Genomic DNA, 14802 nt, shown 5'->3' on the forward strand with positions numbered 1-14802 from the left:
AGGGCTACGTTCCACACTAGGACAGGGAGGGCTCTGGGGAAAATAACCCTTCTGACACCTTTCATAAAGGCATTATTCACAGGTATGCAGAAGAGGGAGCAATGGTCCCTGTTTTGCATGTAAGCTGCTAGGTGGAATCATATTGAGGTACAGACTAAATCTGATTTTGAAAGGTGGAGCAAGTAGCACATGATATCTTGAACTGTAGGCTTTAGGGGATCCAGGTGACTGGAATTTAACAGTGGACACATTTTTTTTCCTTCCACTCTGCAGCATAGCAGGCACATGTGGTTGGTTTGCGAGATACTCATAGGATGCCCATGCACTCCAGGGGGAGATGTAGGAAGCCAGACACTAGGACCTCAGGTGCCAAATGACTAGATTGATTTGATGGGCTCTGAGTGCCAGATCTGGCCTTTACTCCTGGTGAGGTCAGGCCTGTTGGGGAGCTTCTTGTGACGACTGATCGACATCTGGAGGATATCTTGCCCAGGTGGGGGCTACAAGGATGAGGTTATCAGAGGTTTACGCCATCTTTTGCACCACAAAGAGAAGGAGAGGAAGAGGCAGAAAAGCTTAAGAAAAGATCCATGACCAATTCATCCACAGTGCGTTTCCCACAGACTGTGGGTGTTAGTACCTGGAGGTAAAGCTTGAGCATTTTAAGTTCCCGGGGATGGCAAAGAGTTCTATGTCTGGAGTGCCATAGCATTAGAAGTACAGTAGCAGGACCTATGGATGCAGTTCCGACTCATGAATTTCTTGATGCGTCCTGCTGACCAGGTCCACCAGGTCATTGTCCACCCCAGAAGGTACTCTGCCATCGGGTGAATGCGGTAATACAGTGCCCAATGGCAGATAGTTTGAGCCAGAAGTGAGAGTGAGATGGATTGAGTGTCACCTGTTTTCTACAAGTAAAACATGGCAATCATGTTGTCCATCCCGACTGGGACTACCTTCCCCCGATGTCTGGGAGGAAGTCCGTGAGTGAAAGGTTAATATCCAGGAGCTCGGGGTAGTTGTTGTGGTGGTCCTGCTGGTGGGAGGACCATACTCCCTGTACTGTGGTTTAATTGAGATGGGTGCCCCACCTGGCTTGAGAGGCGTCTGTGATAATAGCGACTTGCAGAATAGTGTCTAGAAAAGGTCTGTCCTGCAACAGATTGTTTCTGTTCCACCACTGCAGTGATGCACGCTAGCCTTCACCAACACTAGATCCTCCATCTGACCCTTCACCTGTGACTACTGAGTCGCTAGGCACTGCTGCAGCTGGTGAAAGTGTAGCCAGGTTTGGGTACAGTGGCAGTACATAAGGCCATCATGCCCAAGAGGTGCATTACAGCTCTGACTGTGAGATGACAATGTGACTAAAAAAGAGATACATGCTGTTGAAATGTGGAAACCCTCTGCAGGGAAGCGCAGCTAGTGTCAGCTGACTGGATGAGTGTAGATCTGGAAGAAGGCATCCTTGAAGACACCTTGTTGAAGCAGAGGGATAACATTCTGCAGCATCATCACATGGAAACGTTTGGAGAGGATGCATCAGTGAGAGGTCTGAGGGGGCTGAGATGTTCGCTGCTGAGAATGTGTCTGCAAGATGGGATGCTGAATGGGGGTGTGAGAATTTCTAGGTAGTAGCCATGGCAGACCACTGCTACGATCCACTAGTCTGATGCGATTACCTGCCAGCGAGGGAGGAAATCTGGGAGCCTGCCTCTGACAGGTGTTCTGTGATCGGGGCAAAGCGAAGAGTCACTGAATAGAGATGTACGCTTTACTGGAACCACCTCTGTGCCTGCTATTGACTCTGTGGGCACCTCTGGTGTACACATATGGTGACTGCTGTTGGTAGATGTGCTGCTGCCTCCGGTAGGAGGGTGTAGGCTGGTGAGGTGATATTGGAACCTGCCCTATACTGGTTGCCTCTGAACGGAGTTTCTAGGGATTGAGGTCTGAAGGGCACCCATGGCTTTGGCTTTGTACGGGTCCTTTATCTTTTCCAGCATTTGGTCAACCTGCAGGGCAATGAGGTGTTCACCATCAAAGGGCAGGTTAAGTATATGCTGTTGGACAGGTCTAAAACCCAAGATACGGAACCAGGCATGACGTCTAATCAGGACACTAGTAGTAACCCTCGGAATGTAGTATCAGCTACCAAATCCTACCCCCTTTTATTATACTCATCTGGAAGGTGCTTGATGCGCTGCTGCGCATCATCTCAATGTGCTCTACCATACCTGGAGAGCAGGCCGACAGAGGAGGCAATCCCCCAGTGGGTGGCAGGTCAGCACCCACCGCTACCCTTTTCCCGGCACCATCTAGCTTCTTGCTCTCCTTGTTGGGCAGGGGATTATCACGCTTGGCCTGAGCTATGGTGCAGGCTTCCAGGGGACTGGAGAAACATTACCCCTGATGTAAGGTGGGAAGTTGGAGGAAGGTTTTTACTTCCTCTCTGCGCAGGGAGGGAACACCCTCACCTTGGCCGGTTCGTTCAAGGTGTCTGTGATGGACTTCAAAGAGAAAAGGTTATAGAAGAAATGCCTGCAATAAGTCTAACCGCTGGCAATCGCTTGGGGGGGGGGGGGGGGAAGCATTTCAACCAATCATTCTTTTGCCCACCATGCCACATCAGTTTCAACCCAGCCATATGTAAATCAGTCTTGACTGCTCAAATTTGAACAGTCCATCTCAAGCTGTAGAATGTGGCTGTCCTCTTTATCATTTTGTGATATGCCATGCTATTGTCTGGGGGTGATTTCATAACTAGATAGTGATCCAGTTCAGGATTTCCTGAGGGTATCAACATCATAGTTATCTAGCAGGTTGTGAGTGGGCACCGGATTGAACGCCGCATCATAATAGGCAAAAGGGTGTAAAGGACTAACTTCTCTGTAACAAGAGCCTCTGAAGTGTAGGGCCCTTGACTTATGCAGTATCTTTGGGATCAGCGACTGTGTGTAGGAGCGTTGTCAGCTCCGAAGCCTTAGGTCGGTGCATACCAGAACTATAGGGCAGGGAAGGCCTGTAAGGCTGAATATCTGTAAAAGGGTACGACGCCCAACTCCTCGCAGTGGTGCTCGGCCACAACTTATTAAACATTTTTTTATTAAGGTTTTTAGGTACAGCATATGTCCACATGAAGAAGGAAATAAGGCTATAAGGCAAATTAATAAACCTTAAGAAGAAAGGATCGGATATATGAGAATGGCAGGAGTTGCGGGGGGGAAGGGGGGGGCAAACAGTAACAATAACAAACGCTCCAACTAAATACTACAGGAGTGGTTCCATAATAAGAATATTCTAAAGAAATATCGGGTGTAGATCCAGGGAAAAGGAAAGCGAGCCCCAGGCTCTTCGGTCATTCATCCAACTTACATTACTTACAGGCAGAGTCAGATCTTCTGGTAAGTAATGGGCACCAAAGCTAGGATACATCAAGCAGTCACTCACAGAGGATTCCCCATCAGAGGATAGAACACAGCTACCCATCAACCCATATGAGCAGGCAGTCCTGGAGAAATGTCTCCCATGCCTTCACATGGTTGGGACTGCACAGACCCTATTGAGCCTCTAAGGTCAGCACAGCCTCTTCACATTCAGCCCATTTAGTTACTTCCTCTCTCCACCCCTTGAGGGTATAGCCCAGAGATTTCCAAAACATAGACAACTGTTGCCAGGCCACGATACGAGCCAGGTCTGTGAATCTTGGGGTCACTAGTTTAGTCAGAGGTTTTGGGAACAGTACCAATAGGCAGACTGCTGGGGTTTTGTGAAAGTTGCGAGCAGTGGAGACATTAATAAGGTTCAATACCTTATCCCTGCATAGCGTAAGAGTTGGGCAGTCCCACATCATATGCTAAAAATCCTCCCCATCCAGGTGACATTGTGGTCAGGCCACCTATGCTCCAGGGAACATGAAGTTTATTAGTTTGGGAGTTAGATAAACCATGTTTAAGTAACAGTACTGGATTCATTTAAATAGGGAAAGGGGTGTATGCTAGGATATTGGTCCAATCAGTATATGTAAGCGATTGCCCCAGATCAGTGGCCCATTGCTCATGTAGCCCAGTCTGCTAAATCTGCGTGAACCAAGAGTGAAAGATAAAGGAGAGTAATTGCTCCTGTGCGGCCGGGTGATGGTACGGATATCTTTAAAAAAACATGTTCCTCATGCTCACCGACTCTTGAGCTAGCCACATGGCAGAAGCCACTGTTTAGTACAGTATAAAGTGTTGCGGGGCATCATAAACATGTCCATCAGTTCATGGAAGCTCTGCAGCTGCCTATTTGCATACTAGTCACCTAGAGTGGTTATGCCCTTGCAGACAGACGTGTGCAGCCCCGACCTGCCACCCTCATGGGGGAGGTGCAACTAAGCCAAGCAGCTAAGCTGTGCAAATAAGCCATGAGGTAACAGTCCCTTGGTTAGGGAAGCCTTGTCCTCGTGTGTTGGATGGCATGGGCCCAGTTGTACTAAAGAGTGGAGAGTAAAAGCCCAGCCAGCTTCTCTCGCCATCGGGACTGAAGTTTAAGCAGCAAGGATAGCACAGTTAGAGGCAAATCAAGTGTCAGCAGTCAACCCACTCCAGAGCCCATCCCTCCAGGAAGCCATCCATTTTAGCTGAGCAGCTAGATAGTAAAGATTCAGATCAGGGAACCACATGCCAAATTAGTCAGGAGTTCAGGTTTTGTCTGTGATTCTACGACTGCTCATCCCCCCCCCCCCATATAGAATGAATAAGTAGGCTATCCATCTCATGAAAGAGGGATTTAGGAAAGCGATTCAAGAGGGCAAAAAAATGACAGCATGCGAGGGAGGAAAAAACACCTTAGACAGTGAGATCCACCCCTTCACACACAGAGGTAAAAACGAGAAATGCACGGATTGGCAAAGGGCAGCAAATGCAGCTCGAATGTTGCCCTCAAGTAAGTCAGTTTTAATGTGATAAATGTTAACTCGCAAATACCAGAAACACAGGATTCCCAGTGGAGGGAGTGGCCTAATTCAAAGGGTGACACCCACATAGTCTGGGAGTACAGTTCACATGCAGGCCAGGGAGATGGCTAAAATCCTCAAACACACTAATGGCACCCTTCAACTCCATCTGTATTGCAGTAGGTCATTTGCATAGAGGGGACATAAAGGGGGTGGGGAGCATCAAACTGTAGGACTCAATAGTGCCAAACTATGCGGAGTGTTAGGGTCAGCACTTCCATGGCAAAAAGTACCTGTGAAAGAGGGCAACCCTGTTGCATGCCTCTGCGTTCAGAGAGGACAGTGCTAGTCTTAATTCAAGCCATCGGGCATGTAAAGATGGCGTGTCCAGCCAAGGAAGTTCCCACCAATGCCTATCCTGCGCAATGTTACAAAGGAAACCCCACTGCAAGGAATCAAAGGCCTTCTCAATGGTTTTAGAGAGGGCGTTCAGCACCTGTACCCTTTGGCAGATATTAGGAGTCCTACTCCGCTTGGGAATAACACCTGTCTGATCAGGACGAATGCGGTTGCCCACATATGGGGCCAATCTGTTGGCCAAGATCAATTTGTAATCTACATTAAGGCTAGACAATGGTCTATGAAAGGTTACCAGATAGTCAGTCTTGCCTTTCTTTAAGAAGGGACCAGTAAGGCCTCGTGGTGCATTGGTGGGAGACAGCCAGCAGCCCTAGACACATTGTATAGTTTGGTTAGGGCAGAAGCATGGGCTTCAATAAAGATGATGCAGGCACCTTACCCAGTGCCAATGCCTTAATGGTACCCCTCACCTCCTGGATGGCGATTTCCCCGTCGAATGAGGTTGCCGCTGTAGCTGGCAATCTTTGTGTACTGGCAGATATGACAGTTGTGGAAAGCCTGCATGTCCGCCAGGACCTGGTGCGCATAAAGATGGGCATAGTATGCTGAAAACAAGCTTCATTAATCTTAGGCTGAGTGCACATCGGGTGGTCGTTCGCATTGTTTATTTGAAGACTCAAGGATACCTGTTTGCTGGGGTTGGCCAACCAGGCCAACAGTCTCCTAGCTTTAGCACACTAATTCTGGGCTTTAACAATATAAGCCTGTTAGTTATAGATTTTGAGTTGCTCGATCAATTCAAAGAGCTTTTACCTTTCAGCTTTTAAGCGATCCGGGGATGCTGGAGTGCAAGGCCAGGCCGGCTCTAGCCTAGTTAAACAGTCCTCTTGCAAAGATATTCTATCGATTTGGCAATGTAATGCCTTCACACGACCATTTTGAAGGGCTCCCACTCTACCAAAGGGGAGGAGGATGTACCCTAATTCTCCTGGAATTGGTTAATCGTGTCTCCCAAGGTCTGTTTGAAAAACTGGGTGATGTAGGGTAGCAACAGGGATATTACAAATAGAGTACAGGATGGAGGTACGTCCCAAGTGAACATTAGGAATAAGGAGTTCTAGTAGAGTGCCTCTTTCGGAGGTATTCAACTCACAACATTCGTTCATGCAATTGAGAAGTGCACAAGAACGTTGAAACAAAGTGAGATACTGTGCATACATGAGTAATAGGAGTAGGCATGGCTCATGGAGGTATGGGCTCTCTAGGAGTCCACCAGGCCTCACTAAGCGATCCAACAGTGGAAGAAACGGGCAGACAGTGATTGGAGAGAAAGGCAAGTGGGAGATGTGATGGATCTGGGGGAAATATCAGCAACACAGTTAAAATCCCACCCTATTAGTAGAGGAAATTGTAGCACTGCAGTAATGTTGGGCATTAGAGCCATCAGAAAAGTCAGCTGATCACAGGTTAGGGGCGTAAACATTAAGGAAGGCTATATCCCTGCTTTCTAGCTTGCCCCTCCCACCCCCAACCTCTATGTAGCACCCATCCCGGTCAGTATTCTCAGCTTGCAGGAAAAATGGAATGAAGAAAATATCCAGATTAGTACTCCCCTTCCAGGAGCAAAATATGCTATAGCATAGATTTTTCCCTGCCATCTCCAGCCCTCTGCCCGGGTAAGGCGGGTTTCGTTGAAAAAAAGTGATCTGTGCTCTGCGCTGTTTGATTAATGTTAACACTATATACCTTTTACTCAGAGAGTTCAGGTTGCATACATTGCAAGTGATCACCTTCAAATGAGAAGGAGTGTTGACCATAGAATAAAGTATGTAGCCTGGTGTAGCGGGCCCCACCCACAGTAATTGGTCAAGTGGAAAACCACACTCTAGAGAAGAACAAGAGTAAAATCTTATTGTAGTGATGTAAACATGAACACACCCCAACAAAACCCCTCAGACTAGTCGCGCCGTGGCGTTCCAATCAAACAGTGTAGAAACATAACCTATCGCCCCCCAAGTCAGGTCTCACTGAACCTATCACTCAGGACTAGAAAACAAGAGGGGGAGAGCTGGATGAGCACTTAAGAAGAATGCTGGTCCTCTCACCATAAATCGTGAACACCACAAAGGATTAAGGAGCCTGGGCCCAACTAGCATACGGAGGCGCAAACAATTGTCCACAAAGTCCCACCAAACCCCACAGGGAACGCAGGGAGAGAGGACAAACCATCATATATGGTCATCTGAAGGTCTGGGTGTAACTCTGGGGAGCAAAAAGAATAAGTCAGATCCAGGGAGGACACTCAGTTCCTGAGCCATCAAAAGAGGTGCGTCACTCCCCCCTCTGCTCTTATAGTGTTGCCCACCAGTGCAGCCGGAGGATTTTACTAGCTATTCAAAGCTTTATGTTGTGAGGATCAAAAATGTTTGCGCCTCTTCGAACGGGTGTGTTTGTAGCTGTGTGGCACGGGAGTATGATTCCAACAGCCGCTTTGGGCGTGTTCACCTACTGCAGGTGTCGATCCAGTCCCTGGCCTCCATAGAGTTATCAAAAAAGATTGATTTCACCATGAAACTGTACCTGCAGTCTGACACAGCCTTTTTGTTTTTTTAACGCAGTGAAAAATTTTCTGAGCTTTTGCACAGCTGCTATGTAATGACTTGCTAGTAAGTCTATGTTCCTTGGGATAGCCCATTTCCATAGCTCCTGGGCTAGGATTGACAGTATTAATGATGGGGTTACTCCTTGCTTGTTGATGTAAAACATTGTGGTTGTATTGCCTGTTTGAATCAACAATCTCTTTCCGTAGAGCTCTTTCTGAAAGGATTTTAAGGCTAGGAACACTGTCTAACTTCAGGAAGTTGATGTGCTTTATCGCATCCTGCTGAGACCATAAACCCCTCACCTTGAGGTTGTTCATGTGGGCTCCCCACCCTAGTTGGGAAGTGTCTGTTGTAATGGTCACTTTAGGAGTTGGTTGTGTGAAAGGTCTCCCCTGCGTTATGTTCTTCCTGTTTCACCATGTCATCACCTGAAGAACCGTTTGTGTAACAACCACTAGATCCTCCCAACTCCCTGTTTGCTGTGACCATTGTTGTTGAATCCATTCCTGGAATGGTCTCATGTGCAGTCAAATGTTTGGGACTAAATGAATGCATGAAGCCATCATCCCTAGCAGTTTCCCCACTGTCCTCACTGTCAGAGCTTGCCCCTTGCGGTATAGCAGTATCACTACTGTCCTCTTTGTGCTCAGGAACACCTTTCTTCTGTTGTGTTGAGTTCAGCCCCTAAGAATATCTTTACCTGCTCTGGTGTTATTGATGACTTTTCCCAATGTATTGAGAAACCGAGCTGGACCAAAGTCTCTATGACCCTTTGTATGTGTTGTTTGCAAAGGTTGTATGTGCTTGCTCTTACTAACCAGTAATCTAGGTATGGATAGACATGGATTCCCTGCCTTCTTAGGTGGGCTGCTACTGCTGCTAGGCATTTTGTGAAGACTCTTGGTGCTGAATTGAGTCAGAAGGCTAGCACCGTGAATTGATAGTGCATTTCGTTTATTACAAATCTGAGTAGCTTTTTGTGTCTGCTGTTCATGGGGATGTGCAAGTAAGAGTCTTTTTGATCTATAGTTGCCATGTAGTCCCCTACCTGTATCTGAGGTATTACTTCTTGAAAGGCTGTCATCTTGAATTTTTGAGTCTTTATGAACTATCTATCTTCTGTATGAGGAGGTTTGTTGAATACACCAAACCCCCTTGTTCCTTTCCTTGTAAGGTACCCTCTCTATGGTCCCCTTCTGTAGAATTTCTTGTGCTTCTTCGAGCCAATGAGACATTTTTCTTTTGGAATGAACCTTGTTCCTTGGTTTTCTGCATGGCAGTTGTATTGCCAGTTCTATGCAGTATCCGTGTCGTATTATGTTTACTTTCAATTTGTCGGTTGGAATCCTCTTTCAATCCTGGAAGAAGTTTCCTATTCTGCCTCCGACTGGGGTTGCATGTTGGAGGTATTCCTTGTTATCTGGGCCCTGATGTTTTGTATGTCTATTTTTTGTTGCACCCTCAGATCTTTTTAGAGTGTGCGCCCAGGTTGTAGTGCAGTCACTTGGAGGTGGGTTGCTGCCCCTCTCTTTGCTGTTTGCATCTCTCTCGAGTGCACCCTCAAAAGGACTGCCTCCTCTGTTGGTATTGCCAACCTTATAACCTTGCTGAAAGGTCTGGCATCTGGCTGGTGGTTTCCCCTGCCAGCTGGTCTTCGTGATGGTGTCCCCCTACGCATACCTCTGAATTGTAGTGCCCCCATGGACCTTGCAGTTTCATTTTCCTTCTTCAGCTGAGTTAGCTTGTCGTCCACAGCTGTTCCGAACAGTTGTTCCCCATTGAACGGTGTGTTCAAGATATTACTCTGCAACTCTGGTTTGAACCTGGAGATTCTTAGCCAGGCGTGTCTTCTCTCCGTAACCCCAATCATCCTCTGCCTGCTTGATATCTCTGCAGCATCTAGGGCTGATTTCAAACATGCATTGGCCATGTTCTTCCCCGCTTCCACCAAACGCTTACTTCCTCCCAGTGCTGGTATTGATGCCTATTGATTAGTGCATTTGAATTAGCTATGCGCCACTGAATGGCGGCATTTCGTTCCATCTTCCTTCTTGTGAGATCCATCCTTTTGCTCCCCTTGTCTGGTGGTGGGCCCACGCTAGTGGGCACACTAGCCCTTTTTCTGGCTGTGGAAGCTATTATAGAGTCCGCAGGTACTGAACCTCTGATGTACATAGGGTCCTTGGAGGAGTGTTTGTATTTTTTCTCTCCCCTTGGTGTCACTGCCTTGCATGCGGCAGGCTCCTTAAAGAACAAGTTACTACTTGTGTAACGACATATCTGTAAGAGACATTAGTTAGTGATAGAATCCTTACCTTTGAATATCCCCAGGCGTCAGACTGGATCCGGAAAGTTTTGCTAGCAGTACCCATGCGCATCAGTAGGTAGCGTCGTACGGCTCCGCGTCCGTCGCTGGCATCGTATGTGCGCCGAGATGACGTCACGGAGACTACTTAAGCGCCACCCATGTGCGCTGACAGTTCTGTACACGACTTTCCGCGACAGGAACACAGAGATATGCAAGAAACTGACCACTGGTGCCAAGAAACTAGGGCCCTGAAGGGGATGACCTTAACCATAGAAATCAGTTCGCAGAACGGGGAGGATGGGTGGGGCGGTAAGGAATCTATCACTAACTAATGTCTCTTACAGATATATCGTTACACAAGTAATAACTTGTGCATCTGAAAGAGACACGTTAGTGATAGATTCCTTACCTTAGAATAGATACCCCAGCAATACCAACCCCGGTGGTGGGTCTGCAAATAGATTACACCAGAAAGTCACAGAGAACAGAACGGCCAAAGAAGCAGTCTCTCCGGACTGGACTGTCAAGGCAGTAATGCTTGGTAAACGTGTGCAGCGAGGCCCAGCTGCCTGACAAATATCCTGCAAGGGAACACCGCGTCCCAAGGCAGTAGTGGCTGCCGTCGCCCTGGTAGAATGGACACGCAGCCCCACAGGAGGCTCCTTCTTAGCCAACGAATATAACGCTTTGATGCACAGAACAACCCACCAAGATATGGTTCGTTTCTGCACGGCCCGAACTTTTTGGACACCCACGTAGCCAACAAAGAGCTGGTCGTCCACCCCGAACTGTTGTGTGCGCTTCAGATAGAACGAGAGCGCACATTTTGGGCCCAGACAGTGGAGCCTCTCTTCCTCTTTTGAAGGATGCGGAAAAAGGTGGGCAAAGTGATGGTCTACCCGATGTGGAAGGGCGTGACCTTTGGCAAGAAAGAAGGGCGGGTACTTAAAACCACCTTGTCCGGATGAACAGAAAGGAAAGGAGGTTTAGAAGAAAGAGCCAGGAGCTCACTCACCCTCCTGGCAGAGGTGATAGCTACCAGAAAAGCAGTCATGAGACTGAGAAGATGTAAAGGACAGTTATGAAGGGGCTCAATAGGAGCGCACATCAGATAGGTCAAGACAAGATTTAGGTCCCATTGAGGCATTATGAAAGGCACCGGAGGAAACGTGTGCGTAATGCCTTTCAGGAAGCGGTTAACAACCGGGGACTTAAAGAGAGAAGGCTGATCTGGAAGCCTTAGAAACGCAGAGATGGCCGAAAGATAACCTTTGAGAGTGCCCAGAGCAGAACCCTGCAGGGCCAAGGGTAGGAGGAACAGAAGGACCTCAGAAAGAGGGGCAGAAAGGGGATCCACAGACTTTGCTGCACACCATGCCACAATTTTGTTCCACTGGCAGGCGTATACAGTCTTAGTGGAGGGACGCCTGACTGCCAGAATGACATCACAGACTTCGGGAGGGAGATCGAAAGCTGTCAACTGTCGCCGCTCAATCTCCACGCATGGAGGTGGAGGCTGGACAGGTTCGGGTGGAGAACCGTCCCCTGCTGCTGCGACAGAAGATCCTCCCGAAGAGGCAGACGGATCGGGGGATCGATCGCCATGCTGAGTAGCTCGGGATACCAGTATCTTCGTGCCCAATCAGGAGCCACAAGGATGACTTCGGCCCGGTCGCACCGAATCTTCTTCAGCACTCTGGGCAGGAGTGGTATAGGCAGAAAGGCGTACAACAGACCGCAACTCCACTCGCTGCGAAAAGCGTCGCCGAGCGAGTGCCGCCTTGGAAATGCCAACATGCAGAACTGGTGACATTGTGCGTTCTCTTCGGTGGCGAATAGATCTAACCAAGGCTCTCCCCACTGCAGAGAGACCTTGCCCCACGTCTGAGTGCAGAGGCCATTCGTGATCCATCAAGCACCGTCGGCTGAGCTCGTCCGCCCTGGCGTTCAGAGAACCTGCCAGGTGTTGAACCACCAAGGTAATAATGATGTTCCAGCCACGCAGAGCCTCCTGACATAGGGTCCTCGACCCCACCCCACCCTGCTTGTTGCAATACCACATCGCAGTGGTGTTGTCCATAAACACCTGCACTACACTTCCCCGGACAGAGGGAAGGAATGCTTTCAGTGAAAGTCTGATAGCGCGAAGTTCCAAAAGATTGATATGGAGCCGGGACTCCGCCAGAGGCCTCTGATCTCTGCCTTTACCAAGTGGAGACCCCATCTCAGGAGGGACGCATCCGTCACCACTGTGTGCTCCAGTTGGGGAAGGGTGAGGGATCTGCCATTGACCCAATCGCGATTCGTGAGCGACCACTGCAATTGTCGTGCAGTGCCCTCCGAAATCTGGACATGATCGGACAGGTTGCCCTCATGCTGTGCCCACTGGAACTTCAGGTCCCACTGCAGAGCCCGCATATGCCATCTGGCACGCTGCATCAGCAGGATGCAGGAGGCCATCAGGCCCAGGAGCCGGAGGGTCATCCTGACTGAAACCCGGGATAGAGGCTGAAAGATCGGAATCATAGCCTGAATATCCCGGACTCGTTGCTTGGGAGGATAAACCCGAAACGCGTCTAATCCAGAACCGCTCCGATGAAGGGGAGCTTCTGAGAGGGACTCAGGTGCGACTTCGGCACGTTGATGGAGAACCCCAACAAATGCAGGAGGTCGGCCGTAGTCTGAAGGTGGGAGACGACTGCCTGGGACGAGCCCGCCTTCAACAACCAGTCGTCGAGGTAGGGGAAGGCTGCCACCTCTGACCTGCGCAGATGAGCTGCGACCACCGCCATCACTTTCGTGAAGACCCGAGGGGCGCTGGTAAGGCCGAAGGGGAGCACAGCAAACTGAAAATGCTCCTGGCCTACCGTGAACCGCAGGTAACGCCAGTGGGCTGTCAGGACTGGGAGTGAAAATATGCGTCCTGCAAGACCAACGCTACCATTCAGTCTCCAGGGTCGAGGGCAGCCATGACCTGAGCCAGCATTTTGAACTTCTCCTTCCGGGGGAAGCGATTGACGTTTCGCAGGTCTAAGATGGGACGCATGCCCCCTTTGTTCTTCTTGGGGACCAGAAAGTAGTGGGAACCACTCCCTACTTCTGGCCCAGGAACGCACTCGATGGCCCCCTTGGCCAAGAGGGTCGTAACCTCCTGCTGGATGGCTGCTAAGTGTTCCCCAGACATGCGGTGGTACCAAGGTGGCATGGCTGGAGGGGTGGACTGAAAGGGAAGGGAGTAACCCTTGCGGATGATCTGCAACACCCACTTGTCCGATGTGATAACGTGCCAGCGGGGGAGGTGGCGGTGGATCCTGCCACCCACCGGAATGGGGTGCTCCACAAAGCTCGGATTAGGAAGGTTTGGAGGTAGAAGCAGCAGGGGCGGAGGTGGACTGACCCCCACGCTGATTCCCAGACCCACCCCTGCAGAAGCCGCGGCGAGGCAGATTCTGCACAGGCTTGCTGAAGGAACGTGCCTGGGTGCCTCTGTCGTGGCCACGAAAGGAACGAAAACCAGTAGTGGCCGGGCTTTTTGCATAATGACCTAAGGACTTGGCCGTGTTGCCAGCAAATCCTTAAAACGCTCTGAGTGCCATCAAAGGGCATGTCCATGAGTGAGCTTTGGACATCTGGCGAGAACCCAGTAGATCTCAACCAGGCACGACGACGAAGTGCCACAGTCGTAGAAATTGCTCTACCCAGTGAGTCCGTGGTGTCCAAATCACACCGAATGGCGAACTTAGCCGCATCCATAAGTTGGCAGGGTATGCTCAGACGCGAGTCCCTTGCTCACTTTGCCACTGGATTCAAGCAAGCCTGGCTGAAGACGGCTGAAATGCCAGAAACCGGTCCTAGGGAGCTTGTTTCCGGTCCAGGGAAGGCATGGCTTGGCAGTTCGGGCTGGACTGTTCCCATGAGGCACAGGGTCAGACTGATTTGCATATGGCCATGTCTGAACTGGGGTGGTAGAGTGGGCCAAAGAACGGTGATGGATCAAACCCAGATCTGTTGACTGGGTGTGAGTGTTTGATTGGTTCTGATGCTCCGTCCATCACCACCCTCTTTTGTACCGCTTTGTTCGCCATAAGTTGGCAGGGTATGCTCAGACGTGAGTCCCTTGCTCACTTTGCCACTGGATTCAAGCAAGCCTGGCTGAAGACGGCTGAAATGCCAGAAACTGGTCCTAGGAAGCTTGTTTCCGGTCCAGGGAAGGCATGGCTTGGCAGTTCGGGCTGGACTGTTCCCATGAGGCACAGGGTCAGACTGATTTGCATATGGCCATGTCTGAACTGGGGTGGCAGAGTGGGCTAAAGAACGGTGATGGATCAAACCCAGATCTGTTGACTGGGTGTGAGTGTAAGATTGGTTCTGATGCTCCGTCCATCACCATCCCCTTTTGTACTGCATCCTTACCCTCGGCAACAGCTTGGGACAGCACAGCTTGGGTCTCTACAGGACAACACCTGTGCAACTGTATCCCACACTGCGTGGGAATAGCGGGCCAATAGGCAGGCGGTGTTCACCGACCGCAGCCCCAAGCTGGCCGAAGAGAAAACCGCTTACCGAACTGCTCCAGCTTCTTACAGTCCTTATCT

This window comes from Triturus cristatus, chromosome 6 (genome assembly GCF_964204655.1).
Source record: "Triturus cristatus chromosome 6, aTriCri1.1, whole genome shotgun sequence".
Classification (NCBI taxonomy): Eukaryota; Metazoa; Chordata; class Amphibia; order Caudata; family Salamandridae; genus Triturus; species Triturus cristatus.